The sequence below is a fragment of the Nothobranchius furzeri genome, chromosome 10 (assembly GCF_043380555.1).
Source record: "Nothobranchius furzeri strain GRZ-AD chromosome 10, NfurGRZ-RIMD1, whole genome shotgun sequence".
Taxonomy (NCBI): Eukaryota; Metazoa; Chordata; class Actinopteri; order Cyprinodontiformes; family Nothobranchiidae; genus Nothobranchius; species Nothobranchius furzeri.
The window spans coordinates 29,724,378-29,743,613 of record NC_091750.1 but is presented as its reverse complement, the minus strand read 5'-3'; the positions used below and the strand labels follow the sequence as shown (position 1 = coordinate 29,743,613).

General features: G+C 44.5%; 1 protein-coding gene across 12 annotated transcripts in view; it reads right to left on the bottom strand.

Moving 5' to 3' along the window:
• The window catches only part of ncam1a (neural cell adhesion molecule 1a), a 434,538-nt gene that overhangs the window by 396,936 nt on the left and 18,366 nt on the right, over positions 1-19,236 (bottom strand). The window lies entirely within an intron of this gene.

Here is a 19,236-nt window from a genome sequence, read left to right as displayed (position 1 = left end):
AAAATTACGTCCATGTGCATAGCTTAACTTCAACAGTATCCAGAACCAGAATGGATGTCATAACCAGGTTTTAGTTACAGAATCCTTCCATTTACAAAAGTAATCGATTGAGTACTATTACAAATGAAAGCCATAGTTGAATATGAACTTTCGGTGATGATTGGAGACACAGATGGACCGTGACTTGGGATAGCGTAAGCGGCACATGATGTAGTTAACGCAGTTTTTCTGTGACCTCACTAGCGTGTCCGTTCCTCCCATGGTTCTGATGCGAAACAGCAGCAAAAGCGTTCCACACAGCTGGTCTCATGAAGTCATGACCTCACAGGAGAATTGCAAGGCCACGTGTAATTTTAGCAGCTCACACAATAAAAAGCAACGAGAGAGATTGCTGACTGTGTTCGAAAGGCAGGGTTTGAGTTACGGGGGAGCTAAGGGGAGCTGAGCTCCCCTGAAAGGGTGATGGGCTTCTGTGGAAGCCCTCAACTTACACACCTTGGGGGAGCCTGAAAAAACTATTTTATATCATTTGAGGCTTCTCAGCAAACTGTAAGTCCTTGTGAGTGGAGAGGACAGACAGCGCTGATTGTTCACTCACGCCAGGCAGCTGCACACGACCCCAGTGACGTTGTCAAACTAATGCCACCCAAAAAATATAACTAACACGTGGTTGTTCGTGTCTGCTCTTATTCTCTGATGCTTTCAGTCTTTTTTTGTGCTTGACAAGCTCCACTGTGGCAGAGCTCATCGCCCGTTCTCCGGTGACTTCACCTCACTGGCGTGGCTGCGCAGCAGGCACTCTGCCACGTTTCCAGTTTCCCCAAACCAGGGCTGCTCTAAGGAATTTGGGAACCCCCTCACATCGTCTCACAGGTATCCCCCAGAAGACTTGTGTAGTTCAAACCCTGCCGAAGAGGCAAAGCAACATGGTGTCAGAGACGGAGACTTGCTCCCATGTATTTAGAACCAATTTTTATGGTTATATATTATTTTTCACCACCTGGGCATCATTTATTTCGTTTTCAACAACATTTTGATGGATATTTTTAGAGATGATCGGTAACAAATACACATTGTCACTTAAAAAGTAATTTCACAATCCATTTACACTTGATTATGGTTTAATCCGAAATATAAATGCCATTTACATAAAATATTCCTAGTAAAATCTTTGTCCTTGACACCCCTATAATGAGTATTTTAACGTGTCTATATAAAAAAGTGACAATTTTTAATTAAACCATTTTTTATAAACTATAAAAGTCTGCTTTTTTAAAGATACTGAACTAAAAATGTGCTAAAATGTGCTTAAAAACACATTTTTGTTTGGATTTTAATCAAAAGATCTATGTGAAAACCCAAAGAACTTATCAAATGCATTCTTTCATCAGTGAACTTTGTGAAGTTTCCAAAGATGTGAATGTCATTTGGTGATAAAATAACTGGGTTGCTGCAGTTTCTCGTCTCTCATTACATCAATCGCTCTCAGACAGACACTTCGGTCTCACGAAATCGTAATGAAACTCTCATGCGAGAGTTTCTTTTATTTTCTCTTTCTCAACATGAAATTCTATGTTTGCTGGCTGGGAAACTAGACAGCAGGCTGCTTTATGACAAAAGAGAAAGGGGAAACAAGACTCATCCAGAAATCGAGGCAGCTTTGATTTGACAACATGGTGTAAAGGATGAGCCGTTTACGTCTTACTTATGAACCATAAAATGTGAGATTCCATAGAAATATAAAATATCAATCTGATGGATCTTTGAATATTTTAACCAGAAGATCAGAACTTTTTATTGCAGGGATTAAGCGACACTTCGTATTAACTCCGAGGAAGGAGAGTCAGGTTTAAAAGAGTTAATACATTTATTTCTACACAGTTTAAACAAGACTAACTTAAACACTCTGTGTACTGATGGACTAAGGTGGAGTGAGACGTGATGAATGATGGTGTGTGTGTGTGTGGAATGTTATCAGAACCTCGGATCCGGAGAAGCGGTTAGTTCTGACTGGGAGTGAATGTTTCGCTCTAAACTTTAGTAGTAGATTTATAACACACATGAAACACCATCTGTCCGTCTACATACCCCCAGGGGAAGCCTTCGATCAGATCCAGAATGTCGAGGTCCTCTTGGACCCTCCTTGGTACCGAAGCCGGTAGAAAAGCAGCGGTGCCGACCAAACTAGTCTTGGAATGCTTCCAGGTCACGACAGGTTATCACTGGCGTCTCCGAGACCCTGAAGGGGTCGTGAGGTTCAGCTTTTATTCTGAAGGAACCGTTGCGGTCAGGTGTAACGCAACAGATTTTATCCAGCTTGTCGAGGTTCTTTTGGCTGAAGAGGAAGTCCGGATGGCCGGTCCGAGACTTCTCTAGAACGCTTGAACTAAAGAAAAGGTGGTGTGGGAGAGTTTTATAACTGTCATATTTTAGTTTACTGGCGAATCAGAATGTGACATGCAAAAGAGGGTTTATACAAACACCACAGATAACCACGCCCAGCCAGAAACGAAGGTTCTGATTGGATCAGACGAAAGGAAATGTGTCGTGTGGCTTTAGCATCACGTGTCATCAGTGTCCAGTGCAAGTGTCCAGGATTATAATTACTTGTAAAATACTACTGATCACAGGATTATAATATCAAGTAATAACATTGTCATTTCACAGATTGATTGAACATTGGGCTCACATTATTATTGGTAATTACAGAGTTGTTGATTATGTGTTTATCAAAATAGTTCTTCGTCTTCGCTGTAACAGAAGTGAAGCAGTTCAGATGAGCAGAGTGCATGAAAGACCTTGGCCACCATCTCATGTAGATTAGGCTGTCAGAGACTTTATGTCTCTGCTCGAGCAGACGCAGCAGATCAGGACCTTTAGGTCATAAACAGGACATTCATGACGCTACAATAGAAACACGAAGAAGACAGTGGCGAGAGGTATGTGGGAAAGAAATCTGTAGCTGCACTTACAGCTGATGTGGCATAAATCCCATCTAGGTTAATTAAGTTCTAATTTAGGCTGTTATCATGATTTTTTCTCCCCAGACTGCAGCACTGAAACGCTGCATCAAGTCCAACACATAATGTTCCAAACATAGACAAAGCAGCAGCCCCTCCACCCATAGAGAGACAGAGGACAGTGATTAATGAGGCCACACCAGTGGAGAGCATCTCCGGTATACTCCACCTCCACTCCCGTCTCTGCTGCTGGAGCAAGTGTCAACAAGTTACTAATGACTGCCAAGATGTCCTCGGTTATAGATTTCCTTATAACATCACACTCGACATCACCTTTAATGCAGCGTTCCGACACCTGGAAGATGCCATTAGACCCAAACTAAACGGCGATTATAAACAATAGCAGATGCAATCGTTGCTAATGAACGGAAAATGTCAAAATTGGCTGAAAAACAGTCCGAGTCTTGCGTTTTCTACTCCTAATTGTGGCTATTATTTAGTTTAAAAAGAGGTCTAAATGTTCAATCCATGCTAGTTGAATCCAATCACCAGTATCAAATTAGACTGTTCTTCATCTGGTTCACTTTTATCTCATTATTATCCATTACTGTCCATTGCTAACCGAGTTGCCACGGTAATACAACACTCCATTTTTCATGCCTTTTCCTGCAGGGCTTTGTAAATTTATTTGCAACAAATGGAAGAGGTTGGCCCGGACATAAGGGGAGAAGGACCCTCAGAAGATTCATGAGCAAAAAGGTGATAATCTGCATGCTTATTCGTTTTCAGCTGGTTTACAAATGTGTACAAATGCATCTTACTTCTTATGTTTCATTAATTTACACGTGCATGCATCTGACATATGGTCCCAACTTTGTTACAAATCGTCTCAGAAATCACCTTAGGACTCCTCTGCTTGCACGGAAATCTAATCTGACAAAGAGAAGAACGGAAACTTGATTCTGTCAGAAGTTGGTCTGTCTGGGTTTTGTCCAAAATGCTCCCATTCCCCAGTTTTACACATGCATGGTGTGCTGACTGATCTGTTTGCAAGGACTAGATCAGTGGACTACAACCTGCACGATCCAAGTTCCAAAGAGCCGTTTTCCCCCTGAGTTCACATACGTCAAACCTTTAGAACCTCCACTGGCACGGGACCTTTTGAAAGAAAACAATCTATAACTTTTGGATAAACCTCTACAGAACAGGAAGAGGTCCACTGACCAGAAGTTCTTGTTGGCCTAGTCCCAATACTCTCACTGCACCCTTCACCCTTCTGCACCTAGAGGAGGTGCGCAGCGATGCTTCAAGTGCCCAATTGGGACACGACGGATTGCACCATCGACTGATGCATTTAAAAATCTTTCAATTATTTGACTACATTTAAATTCACAGATTCCACATTTAAGTCTAAAACATTCAGAACACTTGAAAATATCATTATTTGTCTCAAAATGAACTTCTTTCATTTGAAAATACATATTTTCAAAGAAGGCACTTGAGCCGTTGCTCCGCCTTCTTCTCACTGTGGATAACAGCCATGCCCGAAGTCCACATCGACGCAGACTTGGGCAACGTGCGGATCAAGGGGGCTTGGTCACCTTCCACACTTGAGATTTGGGAAACCCTAAGCACTCGCACACCTGGCCGGGAACAAGGGTGGAAGTGCGGGTATTAGGATCTGTCCTTTGTTTCACAGAATTCCTGGGAAAAAAGTCAGAATTCTTAGTTTATAATCAGAATTCTGAGCTTTGCTGTCATTTTTTGAAAATTAAGAAAATGAATAAAACTTTTGCAAAATTATAATGAATAATTTGCTTCCTATGGGATGTTGAAATCTGCTGAAAATTATGTAAAAAACATAATAGCTCTAAAAAGATCACTTTTAAAGTCGTTCTGTTGTGGACGTTCAGCACCATGAAAAAACTAAAAAGCTGTTTAAGCCCTTAGCATCCCAGCGTCCCGCCCGTGGGACAAAGCCCCACTGCCTTCATTAAACCTGAAACCATGTTTGGTTCTTTTTAAAACACAGAACAGGTTTCTCTTTACCTCGCTGACAGTTTCGTTTGCCGACTGCAAAACATCCTCAGAGCCGTCAGCTCTTATGTCGTCGTGAGCCTCAGCTCGGAGGATGTTTTGCAGTCGGCAAACGAAACCGTCAGCGAGGTGAAGAGAAACCTTTTATGTGTTTTAAAATGAACCAAAAATGGAATTAGCTACTAGAAACAGTAAGAACATACCAAAGATGACTAAACCTGAAAATTTAAGGGCTTCAACCTACATTTTTATTACATCTATATTTAAAGAGCAAGTCACCCCCTACCAGATTCTTACTCAACTCCCACTTCCTGTTTGAAAAGTGCAACAAGTGCTGTTGCCTAGCAGACCGAGAAGGCGAAGCCGCTAACAAATACACACACACACACACACACACACACACACACAGGCTCACAACGACATTGTGACATCATATGGTACCAGCTAATGCTCTAGGTACCTCTTAGCCAATAGCGATGGCAGATTTAAATTCAAATGCAGTGCAGAGTTTTTACCTGACAACGGCACAACACTGACCGTTGTAGGCAGAAAATTTAAATTTTAACTAAAATCCACTAAAATGCAAAACTATTGACTACACGTGTCTGCAGCACGATTAGACACGGGGGTGACTTGCTCTTTAAAAACACGAGTTAGTTTTCTATCATTTGTAGCCATTGTTACTAAGAGCCCCTATGGAAGATCCAAAGAAGAGCCACCCATTGAAGACCCCTGCTCTACGCCCTACACTAACTCATGGGTGGTGGCCTCATCCCAGCAAACTTGAAAAACTGTCTGAATGCAGTTGTGAAGCTCTTTTACTCCCACATGTGTTTTTGTGCATCACCTAAAACCCTTCCTGTGCATTCTCCTGGAATGATCGTGTTCTCATGAAGGTCCTTCCATGTGCCCCAGCCCATGGTCCCATCACGCCCCCGTTACTGTACTGGGATCATGTTTACACAACATTGTTCCCTGGATTATTCTCATTGTCCTTTCTAGACCCACACATGTGTTTCTCATCTGCTAATCAGCTCTCCCAGCATAAATAGTCCTACGACTCTTTCCTCCCAATGACAAATTCTGCAAATGTTCTGCACAGAGTTGTTTTTTGTTCCTAGATGGTGTTTTTAAAGCTTTTTCTGCCATTCAACATATTTTCTACTCTGGTTTTATGCATTTTCTGTACTTGATCATTTTCAGTATATTTTAAATTTCCAGTTACATGAGACTTTGAGCATTCTCAAAGCAATCACCAACCGATCAAATGTAGTGAAAACCCTGCAGACCATCTAATCTGTGGTTATCTTTGTCATACTGGGGTCTTCATCCTCTCTGAAGAGTGTTTTAAAGCTCTTGGACTCCTAACCTCGCTTGGTTGTACTCTGCCAGTCACCATATGCCGGGGGGGTGGGGGTTGGCGGGTGGGTGGTGCAGCCTCCTGGGACTCCTAACACGATAAACCAGCCATAGAATAAAAGCTGAATGACGTGTTTACTTGGAAACCACAAATCTCTCAAATCTGCTGATGGCACTGATCGTAAACGTGTCAAAGCGGGAGCCACTGATTTAAACTGGAAACTTTTCTCTTAGTAACAACTTCAGGAGCAGCTGTTCATGAAAAAAGAGACTTATATATACCATCAGTGACCATAAGCTAGACTTTCTTTGTCTGAACGAAACATGGCAACAACCCAGCGATTTCTCACAACTCAATGACTGTACTCCTCCCGGATTTGTTTACCTCTCCAAACCCCGTGGGTCGGGCCGCGGCGGTGGTCTCGCGATACTGTATCGCGAGACTTGGAAGGTCCTTCCCGTAAACCTTCCTCCTCTCACCACTCTGGAATGCCTCGCCTGTCAACTCTCCGGCCCGACCCCCACAATAATTGTCACTGTTTATCGTCCCCCCAAGTTCAGCCCTGAGTTTTTAAATGAACTCTCTGCTCTTTTATCCCATCTGTCCGCCCTTTCCCCAAATGTAATTTTACTTGGTGATTTTAATATTCATATGGACAATATGGCCCTCCCCCTCAGCAAAGACTTCTCCTCATCTTTGGACAGCCTCAGTTTTCATCAATATGCCAATTTTCCCACTCACATTAAAGGTCACACCCTGGATTTAATCTGCTGCTCCGGCCTGACCCCCTCCAACTGTACAGCTGACCCGCTCCCTTTCACGGACCACTTCCTCATCTCCTTTTCTGTTCCCCTCCGTCTCTCCATCATCAAGTCACCACGTATCATTTCTTTTCGTAATATTAAGGACATTGATCTAGCCTCCCTGTCCTCCAGTTTTGCCACCTTGACCCCTAATTTGTCCTCTACTCCCGATGATCTTGTCATTCAGTACAATAACGGTCTGGTTTCTATCCTTAATTCATTTGCTCCCATCAAATCCCGCTCTGTATATTTTACTCGGTCTGCTCCATGGTTCACCCCTGCCCTTCGCTCCTTGAAAGCTACTAACCGGAGGCTTGAAAGACTCTACAAGAAAACCGGTCTCACCATCCATAAAGACTTATATTCTGCTCAGATTTCTCTCTACAAGGACTCCATCTCCCATGCCAAATCTCAGTATTACTCCGGTCTCATCTCGTCCAACTCCAGCAACACTAAAACATTATTTTCCATCATGAACAGCATTTTTCAGCCTCCCGACTCCTTACCCATCCATCTTTACTCTTCAGAAACCTGTAACTCTCTCCTTCAGTTTTTTAATGAGAAGGTCAATAGAATCCATCTCTCTTTACCTCATTCCTCCCCTCCCTCTCCTGATTTATTTGAACCCACCATTCCGTTCTCCTCCTTTGAACTTCCCCATCCCTCAGAAATATTAGATTACATCACCAAATCCAAACCTTCCACCTGTCAACTGGACCCTATTCCAACTGTTTTAGTTAAATCCTGCCTTTCTTCTCTGCTCCCTTTTATAACAGCCATTATTCATTCCTCACTATCCTCTGGTACGGTCCCATCCCTATTCAAATCCGCTTCAGTCAGCCCTATTCTAAAAAAACCTGGTTTAGATCCCAATGATTTCAATAACCTCCGTCCCATTTCCCATCTTCCCTTCATTTCCAAAGTCCTTGAGAAAACTGTTGCATCTCAGCTCCATTCACATCTCACCCGCAATAACCTTTATGAACAGTTTCAGTCTGGCTTCCGTCCCCACCACAGCACAGAAACAGCTCTCATCAAGATCACTAACGACCTACTCATTGCTGCTGATTCTGGTTTAATCTCTATTCTTATTCTCCTCGATCTGAGTGCGGCCTTTGACACCATTTCTCATCCCATCCTCCTTAATAGACTCTATTCCTTAGGCATCACTCACACCCCCCTCCGCTGGTTTCAATCTTACCTTACTGGCCGCACTCAGTTCATCCAGTTAAAATCCTTTACCTCAGAACCCTCCCCAGTCAAGTCAGGTGTGCCCCAGGGCTCTGTCCTGGGGCCCCTCCTCTTCATAGTATATCTCCTCCCTATCGGCAAAATCTTCCGCAAATTCAATATCCAGTTTCACTGCTTTGCAGATGACACCCAGCTCTACATTTCCAGTAAGCCCAACTCAACTCTCCCACCATCCTCCCTTACACTCTGCCTCTCTGAAATCAAATCATGGTTCACCTCTAATTTCCTCAAACTCAACGGCAATAAAACTGAACTTCTTCTAGTTGGCACTAACTCCACCCTCTCAACATCTGACAGCTTTTCTTTAACTATTGACAGTGCCACAGTCTCCCCCTCACCTCATGTCAAGAGTCTGGGTGTCATTCTCGACAGCTCCCTTTCTTTTCAGGCTCACATTAATAACTTAATTCGGTCAGCATACTTCCATCTACGTTCCATAAACCGTCTCCGCCCCTCACTGACCCCTCACACTGCCGCCATTCTCGTCCACAGCCTCGTCACCTCCCGTCTCGACTATTGCAATTCACTTCTTTATGGTCTCCCCAACAAACTCCTTCATAAACTGCAACTGGTCCAGAATTCAGCAGCCCGTATTATCACCAGAACCCCTTCCTTTCACCACATCACGCCGGTTCTCCAGCAGCTCCACTGGCTCCCAGTTAAATTCAGGCCCATCTTCAAAATTCTCCTCCATACCTTCAAAGCAATCCACAACCTCTCTCCTCCATATATCCCAGACCTTATAAGTATTCACACCCCGTCCCGTTCACTCAGATCTTCTTCTTCCATCCATCTTGCGGTTCCTTCTGCCCGTCTCGCTACCATGGGGAGCAGAGCTTTCAGCCGCTCTGCTCCTCGACTCTGGAACTCACTTCCCCCAGACATCAGGAACATCGACAGTTTTACCCTTTTCCAATCAAAACTCAAAACACATATGTTTAAATCTGCCTACAACCTCTGATTTTATTGAAATGTTTCTCTCTGTTTTTTCTTCTTTGGGTTTTATTATTGTTTTATTGTATTTTATTACGTGTTTTGTGTAAAGTGACCTTGGGTGTCCTGAAAGGCGCTTTGAAATAAAATGTATTATTATTATTATTATTATTATATAAAACACTTGTATCCCACCCCCATTCTGTCAAACACCAAACCAGTCTGGCTGCGACCCAAACAGAACCTTCCACGTTATCCAACGTTACTTTAAGTGTTGTAATGTCTCTGTGAAGTTGACATAAAAAAGCCCTCCACTCAGCCCGTGTTGAACTGTCTGGTGATTCTTCATCCAGCACCAACGGCAGGAATCTTATACGTTTCTTTCCTTCCACCGTGTTGGTCACAGGATCCCTCATGCCACTGATCGCACTACAACGTCCCTGTTCAAACACAGCTGCATCAATGGGCTTTATCCCCTCCACCCACCCCAGCTCACACACAGATATGCGCAGCTGCCCTGTTGCCCAGAAACTGATTACACTTTAAGGAATACCCCCCCCCCCCCCCCCCCCAATTCTACAGACAAGATAGTGTTACGGGAAACGGCCCAAACTCAATTCTCGTTTCTCGGAGCAGAGCATCCACTCTCCACTTTTCCCCATACACAGTGTTCATGGGGCCCATTGCTCTAATGAGAGTTCAGGTATCACAGAAATTATGAAGTTAGAAAGAAAAGAATGACATAATTGCACATTTCCTCGAGGAGCACCTCGCTGCTATTGGATTTTCAGGATCAGTTTCCCGTCGCTAACGGATGACCCGCACTTCTGTTCAATCAATGGATACTGAGTTATGAGTGTAATTTAAAGGGGAAAAATTGGATTATCGGACCTGGATAATTTAGTTTGCGAGGCTTACCAAGAAACCTGCTAACAGATATTTATGTGGGTCTGTAGCCTAAAGCAGGAAGAGGACCGGATCTGCAGGTTGTTTAGCGAATTGGAAGGAATCCGTTATGTCTCTTGGCTGTTTCACTAGTTTATCTTTTTAAATCTTTTAGTCCTAAATATGTTTGAACCAATACCTGCTAAATCCTATTTCATTAAAAAATACAAATTTCATGAGAACAAACAGAAACGAAATAACAACTTGATTTAATTTTATAAATGTTAAAAAAAAGATTCTTTGCACAGATATTTTTTTTAGTTATTCAGCCTCGTTACGTAAAACCAGAACCAGATAGAAGAAATAGTGAAACACGGGGTCTTGGATTGCCTTAATTTTTCTCTTATTGCTTTAACAGCGCTCGCCTGCCACTCTGAATCCTTGAAAGCAAACATAAAAAGAGAAGGGTTACTGGGGCGCTCCCTTATTAACCTGACAGGTGTTTTATATTCTCAACAGTTTGATGCTTTTCTGCAAGATGGAGCTGGCATTTAAAGCCCTCCGGAGACACTAAAGCCAGTGGGCTAGTGAGAACAGCCATATCTCTGAATGAGCTGATTAAACTCCTCTATGTCCTCCACAGAACTGTTCCCCAAGATTGTTCTCTGCAACAGAAGTAATGAGAACAACAGAGATGGAGGGGGCAAAAACACGGCAGAGGAGGGCGGCGTCGGCCGGCTCAGGTCTGCGTACTGTTCGGAAAAGCCAGATTAGCCAGCGGGATTCTGGAATAGCTTCTTTCCCATTCTGGCCCAACGAGCATGTCAGAGTTTTGAACGCGGCGGTGGGACCTGCTCGTCTTTGTGTTTCCACCGTCAGTCACGGCGAGGCTCATTAGAGTCCATAAACAATGAGAGATGTGCTCTCTAATGAGCACATGCTTCTGTAAAGAGGGCTCTGTCCTTGGTAAGCTGGCCATGTCAGCTAACACTGTATCCAACCCGGCCTCGTGCATCTCAGGCCTAACAACCAACCCATTCTCAGCGGGCTCATTTGTCTCCTCGCCTCTCCCCGTTTTCACCGTCCACCTCATTCTCTGCACTCAAGCGCCCATGAAAATGATGTCTGCCACTGCCATCTCACTCGTACTTTCCTCCATTAAAAAGAAAATAAAAATCTACAAATTGATAAAATAAGGAATATGTGAGACTCCTCTGCTCCCCCTCCTCCAGAGATCCACTACTGGAGGGAGAGAGTCAACAGAATCCCGGGAGGTTTCCATGACACAGGCTGGTTAACTAAGCGATGGGCTCGGCTGGCTACAGCATGCAGTGGAGCTGAATGAAGCGGCGGTCAAAAACGAACGTGGGCTTTCACCGTGTTCGCGGGGTTTAACAGAGTAGACCTTCTCAGGGACGGAGAGGGAAGGGAGAAAGAACAAACGGGTAAAACGCGGGTGCACCGTGTGACATTTTCAGTTGCTCTTTCAGGCTGACAGTAGGTCAGACCCTGATAACGGATCTATCTATGGCTCACTAGTTGCCTCAATGCAGAATGATAGCAGAGCTTGTGATAAATCACCATTATTTCAGAAGCAAACCCAGGCGGGATCTTCCATTAGAGGGGCATGGTGCTAAGAAGCACGCCCGGGAAGGTGCTTCATTAAAGTACACAGAAAGACCGAGTTAAACCGACCCGGCCACACCAGACTCCTTAATGAGACGTGCTGTCAGGTGTTGTTGAGTTAGCCCAGACGGTTTTGAATGCAAACCACCTTACATTAAATAAACGTGTTGTAGGTTTGTGATTTCAGAGCAAAGATAAATGTGGAGATGAAGCGATCCGGGGATCGGTAGGGCAGCCACGCATCGATGCAGTTTAGGGATTAATCTGGATGTTTGTGCTTGATGAGTTCAACTGAGGGATTAGAAAATCTGGAAACAGGTTATAATCTGGAAACTCTGTCATAAATGCACTAAAAACATAAAATAAGGACAACAACAAATGGGGAAAGTGTTAACTTTTACTCTAGAGTACAGTTCTAATGATTTAACATTACAGTTTTTGTGTTGCAGGGGTGGGCCGTATGACAATATTGATTTCCAATCAAGCTCGTATTATATTTCATAACCGGCAACCAGGGGTCTGCATGGTATCCAATAGCTTTTATCATGAAGCGTACCGTATCAGCTACAGACACAACCCTACTTCTGTATCAGATTCTTAGCAAAAACACAATCAGTAGTGTTGACTGCAAGCTGTTCAGGCTTCATGTGCTCCAGGTCCAACGTGTCTCCTCCAACTCAGCATTTGTTCACAAATCCACTCATGTCAGAAGAGGAGAAATGCATGCATCTGAGCATTGAAACGGGTAAAAATCTACAATTAAAGGGAATATACTATGTAAATTTCACTTTTTGCATCTTTTGTGCTGCCATGTGAGTCTGTACTGCATTCATTAACACTCCAAATGTGAATTCAATCCACTCAGATGCTTTTTCAAAGATTTTGGTTTCAGGAATAATTGGCTTATATGAACCGTATGAAAAAGTCCATTATTGTGATGTCACAATTATCTAATTGTCAATGTTTGAAGAGCAGACGCTCTACTCTGAGCCCCTCTAGGATATGAGCTCCTCACCTCATAGCGAACCAGTCAGGGGGATGGGTGGGCATGGCCAGCAACAGACTGTTTTCTGAAAGTGACCGAGCCCAGAAACGGTTCACTCTGGAAGATGCTGAAACCGTCAAGAATATTGCTGCTAAGATCCCTTAAAGCAACACTAAAGACGTTTAACAGTTTAAGCTATTGCTTTCAAACTGGTTTCAGTGGTTCTTGAGGAACAAACTTGGCCAACTTCCGACTGGACAGCACTCTGTAGCCCTCTGCTGACCAGAAGCTGCATTAAACAGTTTTGTTTTCATTCAGGTAGGAACACTAGTAGGAGCTCTCTACCTACTATGCAGCAATAGCTTCTTTATCTGCTGATTAAGCACCTCGTGATTTTTATCTTGAGAGGCGCTATAGAAATGATATTTTCTTCTTCTTCTTTCTGATAGCTAATAAAAAAGCTAGCTGTTAGCTGTTTCAGTTCGCTAACCATTAAAAAACACAAAAAGAAGAAATGGCATCGAGGCGAAGCCTGGAAATAGGAGACAAGAGTAGCATCTTTGGTGGTGAAGCAATGAGCTATAACCTGAGTAAGCATCGGCACAGCCTAAACTCGTTTGAGGAAGCTAAAGGAGGCTACAAAGTCACAGACTGATGGTGACCTGGCTTTGTTGCTACTGGACTTGGGATATTATTTTTGTCTAACAGTGTGGATCTTTTGACTCCGTGACTTATTTAGTATCAGTTGGCTCGTATTAGCATTAGCTTGCAGTTAGCACTAGTTACAGCAGGCTTCGACAAGGTTGTTGTTGTAATTCTACTTTTAGTCGGAGGGAGAAATGGGGAAACGTGTTTACTGCTGCTTTAAGAATTGGACGCAGATTATTTCATTAACTTACTTAGAAAAAGTAAAGTTTGGTTGGAACGTTAAACCAAATATATGGAGTGAAAGGGGTCGGCAGTAAAACGGTGTTGTAGCCCGGTTTTTAGGTTAGGCATTAAATGTTCCTATTTTTAGAAACATTCAGTTAAAAGTTGTCATTTAGATGGATCCTGACCCTTCAGATTAGCCCCTGACAGTTTGGGACATGTTTGTCACATTTAGTTATTTATTACTGTAAAGTTCCTTTACTGAATCCGGACGACTGTTTGAATTTTTTATATCCGTGAAAATCTGATCCTGACTCAGTACATGTGGATGTTTTACATGCTCTGATGCTCTACTGAGCTGATCCAGGAATGCTAGTCAACTGAACATGTGCGCAAAAAGAAAAAAAATGTGTGAATTATTTGGATTTCGGCCTTAAAATCATGAAAAAGTTTGACAACAATCAGCACCAAGTTCTCGTTTTTTTCTAGACACATGTAATTAAACAACAACAAATAAATCAGGTGACTGTTGAGAATCGGCAGATCTGATTCAGCTCAGAGAAGCACCACATGAACATGCCAGGCACATAAACAGCCTCTGAGCTGCAGAATCTCTGAGGCTTCGGTCGGCGCGGATAAAAAGGCCAAGCACTCGATCCCTCATGTTGAATCTTCTGAGCTTGGCCCATCTGATTCTCTGCACTTTGAGCAAGTATCAGTCACACGGCATGACACACTTTCTTTGTTCCTGCCAGATATTTCATCCTCCTGCTAGTCGGAGAGAGCACAGGTCTTCATTTGGCATTTACCTCTCTATCGGTCAAAAAGATGGGTGGAAAGGTGAAAAAAGGAGTTAACAGTTTCTGCAAGCAGAGGATTCTAAATATGGTGTTTAAACTGTCAGATTTCATAAAAGAAAAACTTTTAAAGCTTAAAACGTTTTATTTATTCTTTCGGTTTGTTCAGGAAAGGCATGCCAGTGGTTCTGAGTCTTGGTCCTGCAGGGATGGTATCCAGTATGTGTTAGTTCTAACCCTGCTTCAATCAGCAGGTGATTAACAGGCTTCTGCACAGCTGCTACACGGGTGTGTGTTGGAGCAGAGGAACAACAAAAACATGCGGGATACCTCCAGGACCAGGATTAAGAACCACTGACATGTAGGGACGCTGATCCTCTTCCAGAATGTAGCAGCCGGTGTTAATATGCATCCAGATTTGGGGAGTTTACAGAAACTCGTGCTCCACAAACATGTCACCATGCCAACCAATTAGAAGAAACTGCAACACGACATCGCCAAGAAAACAAACAATTGTTTATCACCATCCAGCACTCGTGTATTAGCAGCAGAATGAATCCTGCTCCCCGACAAGAGCCGAGGAGTCTCTTTCTGGTATCAGTTTTTATGTGCGGGCATCATTCCTGAGCCGTCAGTGGAGGAGAGTAATTACGCAGCCACAGAACTTTGCTGTTCATTAAAGCAGCAGAGCGGCTCGTTATGCAGATAAAACCCCGACAGCGGTCAGTCAGGAGAGCGGCCATTCCCTTCAAAGACATAATCAGGCCACGATGCGCGAGCATTCAGTTTACCGGGAGGTGTTGCATTATTGGATGTCTCGCAGGGGAGAAAAAGCATGTTTAACACCCACATCACTCCTGTTCATAGCATCTAGAGCTCAGTGCTGCTCATGCAAAGGTTCTCTGTTACATAAAAAAGCTCCTATTCCACAACCTGGAGGCTGAAAAAAGGTGGCAAATGTAAAGAAAAGGAAGTCGCACTGAATACGTTTCAGTTAGACTTACATTCTTAAATAGAGGGAATTAAATGATTTTATTTTAGGATTGCTGGCTCAGAAAGCTGCAGCAGGAAACAATGGATCCAGAGGTTAGTCCCCCCCCCCCCCCCCTCCCCGGTGGCTCCTCCTTGACAACACCCCGCCTCCGCCTCCTCCCTGCCCTTCCTCAACCTTTGTTTGCGACCCAATCTCCCCGAGCCACTCCTAAATCTTTTCTTCAGCGACTCGTAGGAAGAGGCTGTTAGAGTGAGAGGAGAATAGATGACAGACCCTCCTGATCACAATCGGAGCCGTTTGAACTTAAAAAAGAAAGCAGATCTAATCTTCTTGGGGAAAAGAATAGATGTTGGATGAAAATGATCTGTATGTCTGAGTGAGGAGAGTCCACACGAAGCACCACTGATGAGGTCATTCCTCCACTTTCAGCGCAGGTGCCTAAAGTTCTGACTGATCTCGCGGCCTGGTGTTTCTGTCACACTCAGTTAGTTGGCGGTTAGTTGTAAGAACTTAAAGAAAAAAACTGCTGAAAATGTAGAACAAATACCGTCACATGACTGAGCAAAGGTGTCCAAGCGCAAAAATCAAGTCAGAAGTCAACAACAAATTATTATTTTCTTCTAAATGGATTTTTTTTATTTACTATTAGTGCTGCTCAACAATGTGCCTCATGCTGGTAAAGATAAAAGCTCACACGATAGTTCTCAGATTATATCTAAACACATTTTTAAATGGAGTTTGGTCAGCTTCCATCGTGTCAACGGCCACTCCCTCTCAGCACCTAAACCCGTTTACCACCTGCTACCAACCAGACACGTAAACACCATTCCTCTCATCAGTCGGACCTCCGTGTTCGCGTGTGATTTACACGAGGACATAAGCAGCAGCAGCAGCATGGCTTCCCTTCTACGCTGCTCCCAGATTAGATTGTAGGCAAGATTTTTACAAGGTAATTAGATGATGTCATGACTTTGATGAAACCGTCCACAGAGCTGCTGCAGCATCGACCATCACATCAACAGCCTCTAAATGTGTTTGTGTCTCATCTTGTGTCGTATCTGTTATTGCACAGAAATAAACACAAACGACCGGCTTCATGCTTGCACCTTTGTCTCTGAAACACTGCAAAGGGGAAATGAAACGTGTATTTTCTATGTGTAATGGCTTTTTTCCCCTCTCGTCATAAATCAAATTCACTTTTTTCGTCTAGAATCGACTCTGATTTTGCCGTTTCTGCGCGTGTGCTCGTGTAGCCAAGACCCAAAGCACCATTTGCATTCTTCCTCATTTGATTAATTTTATTAAGAAATGAAACTTTCATGTATTTTTAAACAATGTGCGACACCGCAACAGGCGAACGTTGAAGCACCTGAGCCTCTTAATGCTATGAAGTCATTTTGAGCTCTGCTGCTCTTGTCTGGAGACCCTACGAAGCCGTGGTGGGTGCCTGGAGAACGTGTTCACTGACAGTTGGACCAATTTAGAAAGTAAACAAGTCCACAGAAAAGTGCAGATGGTGCACATCCTTTCTTGTTCTCTCCTCCCTGAAGACTCCTTTTTTTGGTTCCTCTTCTTCACACAAAGGCTGAGGCGTCTTGACACCTGAAGAAGTTAGCCAATCAGTGAGTCCCTGGGATGAGAAACTGCTATTGCTAGGCATTACATCATTATGTTGAGTCACTCCCTGGGATTAGGGGGCTGCAGATCCCGACTTACAATGATGGCTCAACCAGAAGCGACAAAACAAAATGCAAGAACCTGACCTGGATGGCGGTCATGAGGTGCATCAGATAAATGTCATTAATCACTGCGGAGAGAAGTATCCTGCAGATGGTCACTCAGCTGCTGCAGCTCAAATGCGTTACACAACTCCTGCTCAGGTAGAGTGTGCCTGTGCATGGCAACCGAGCCAGCAATACTGATAGGGTGCTGAGATTACCAGGTGCAGGGTCAAACACACTTTATGTAAGCACTAACACAAAAATACCCACAAGGCCCGGGGCCACCGGCACAAGCTTAAATATCAGCAGAGACCAGAGACTTCAGAGCACATCCCCCCGAAGCAAAATTACCTTTCAAGGTTGAATATTCCTTCAAAGATTTACAAGATCAGAACACAAGCCTGTTAACAGGATTATAAGAGCTGAAAGCCAGTTTTCTCACAGGGAAAAGACTGGTGGAGACAAACTGGGATTTACATTTAGCATAGGGTCTCCAAAAAGTCTCTAAACAGCTGTGAGGGGTTCTCAATTTCCACACCAGTCTCAGGGCCTTGGGACAACTTTGGAAAGAGTTGGTGACCAAAATTACAACAACTAAATTAATGTATGGTGGTCACTAGGGGTAGCCCGATATATTGGCCAACTGAAATATTGGCCGATATTTTTTACACATCGGCCAATATTTTTCCTTTATTAAGCTGATTTAAAGTCATGTGCATCCTGATGCTGTTGTAGTCATCATCGTTGTCATCTTCCTCCGCTTGTCCGGGTCCGGGTCGCGGGGGCAGCATCCCAACTAGGGAGCTCCAGACCGTCCTCTCCCCGGCCACCTCCACCAGCTCCTCCGGCAGGACCCCAAGGCGTTCCCGGACCTGATTGGAGATGTAACCTCTCCAACGTGTCCTGGGTCGACCCGGGGGCCTTCTGCCGGCAGGACATGCCTGAAACACCTCCCCGGGGAGGCGTCCAGGAGGCATCCTGACCAGATGACCAAACCACCTCAACTGACTCCTTTCGATCCGGAGGAGCAGCGGTTCTACTCCGAGTCCCTCCCGAATGTCCGAGCTCCTCACCCTATCTCTAAGGCTGAGCCCGGCCACCCTACGGAGGAAACTCATTTCGGTCGCTTGTATCCGCGATCTCGTTCTTTCGGTCATTACCCAAAGCTCATGACCATAGGTGAGGATTGGGACGTAGATCGACCGGTAAATCGAGAGCCTGGCTTTCTGGCTCAGCTCCCTCTTCCCCACGACAGATTGGCTCAGCGTCCGCATCACTGCAGACGCCAAACCAATCCGCCTGTCGATCTCCCGATCCCTCCTACCCTCACTCGTGAACAAGACCCCGAGATACTTAAACTCCTCCACTTGAGGTAGGACCTCTCCCCCGACCCGGAGGTGGCAAGCCACCCTTTTCCGGTCGAGAACCATGGTCTCAGATTTGGAGGTGCTGATCCTCATCCCAGCCGCTTCACACTCGGCCGCGAACCTACCCAGCAAGAGCTGAAGGTCAGAGCTGGATGAAGCTAGGAGGACCACATCATCCGCAAAAAGCAGAGATGAGATTCTCCTGCCACCAAACTCGACACACTCCACACCACGGCTGCGCCTAGAAATTCTGTCCATAAAGTTAATGAACAGAACCGGTGACAAAGGGCAGCCCTGGCGGAGTCCAACCCTCACCGGGAAAAGGTCCGACTTACTACCGGCTATGCGGACCAAACTCACGCTCCTCTGGTAAAGGGACTGAATGGCCCTTAACAGAAAGCCACCCACCCCATACTCCTGGAGCGTCCCCCACAGGGTGCCCCTGGGGACACGGTCATAAGCCTTCTCCAAATCCACAAAGCACATGTGGATTGGTTGGGCAAACTCCCATGCCCCCTCCATCACCCTTGCAAGGGTATAGAGCTGGTCCACAGTTCCACGGCCAGGACGACAACCTCATTGCTCCTCCTCTATCTGAGATTCAACTATCGATCGGACCCTCCTCTCCAGTACCTTGGAGTAGACCT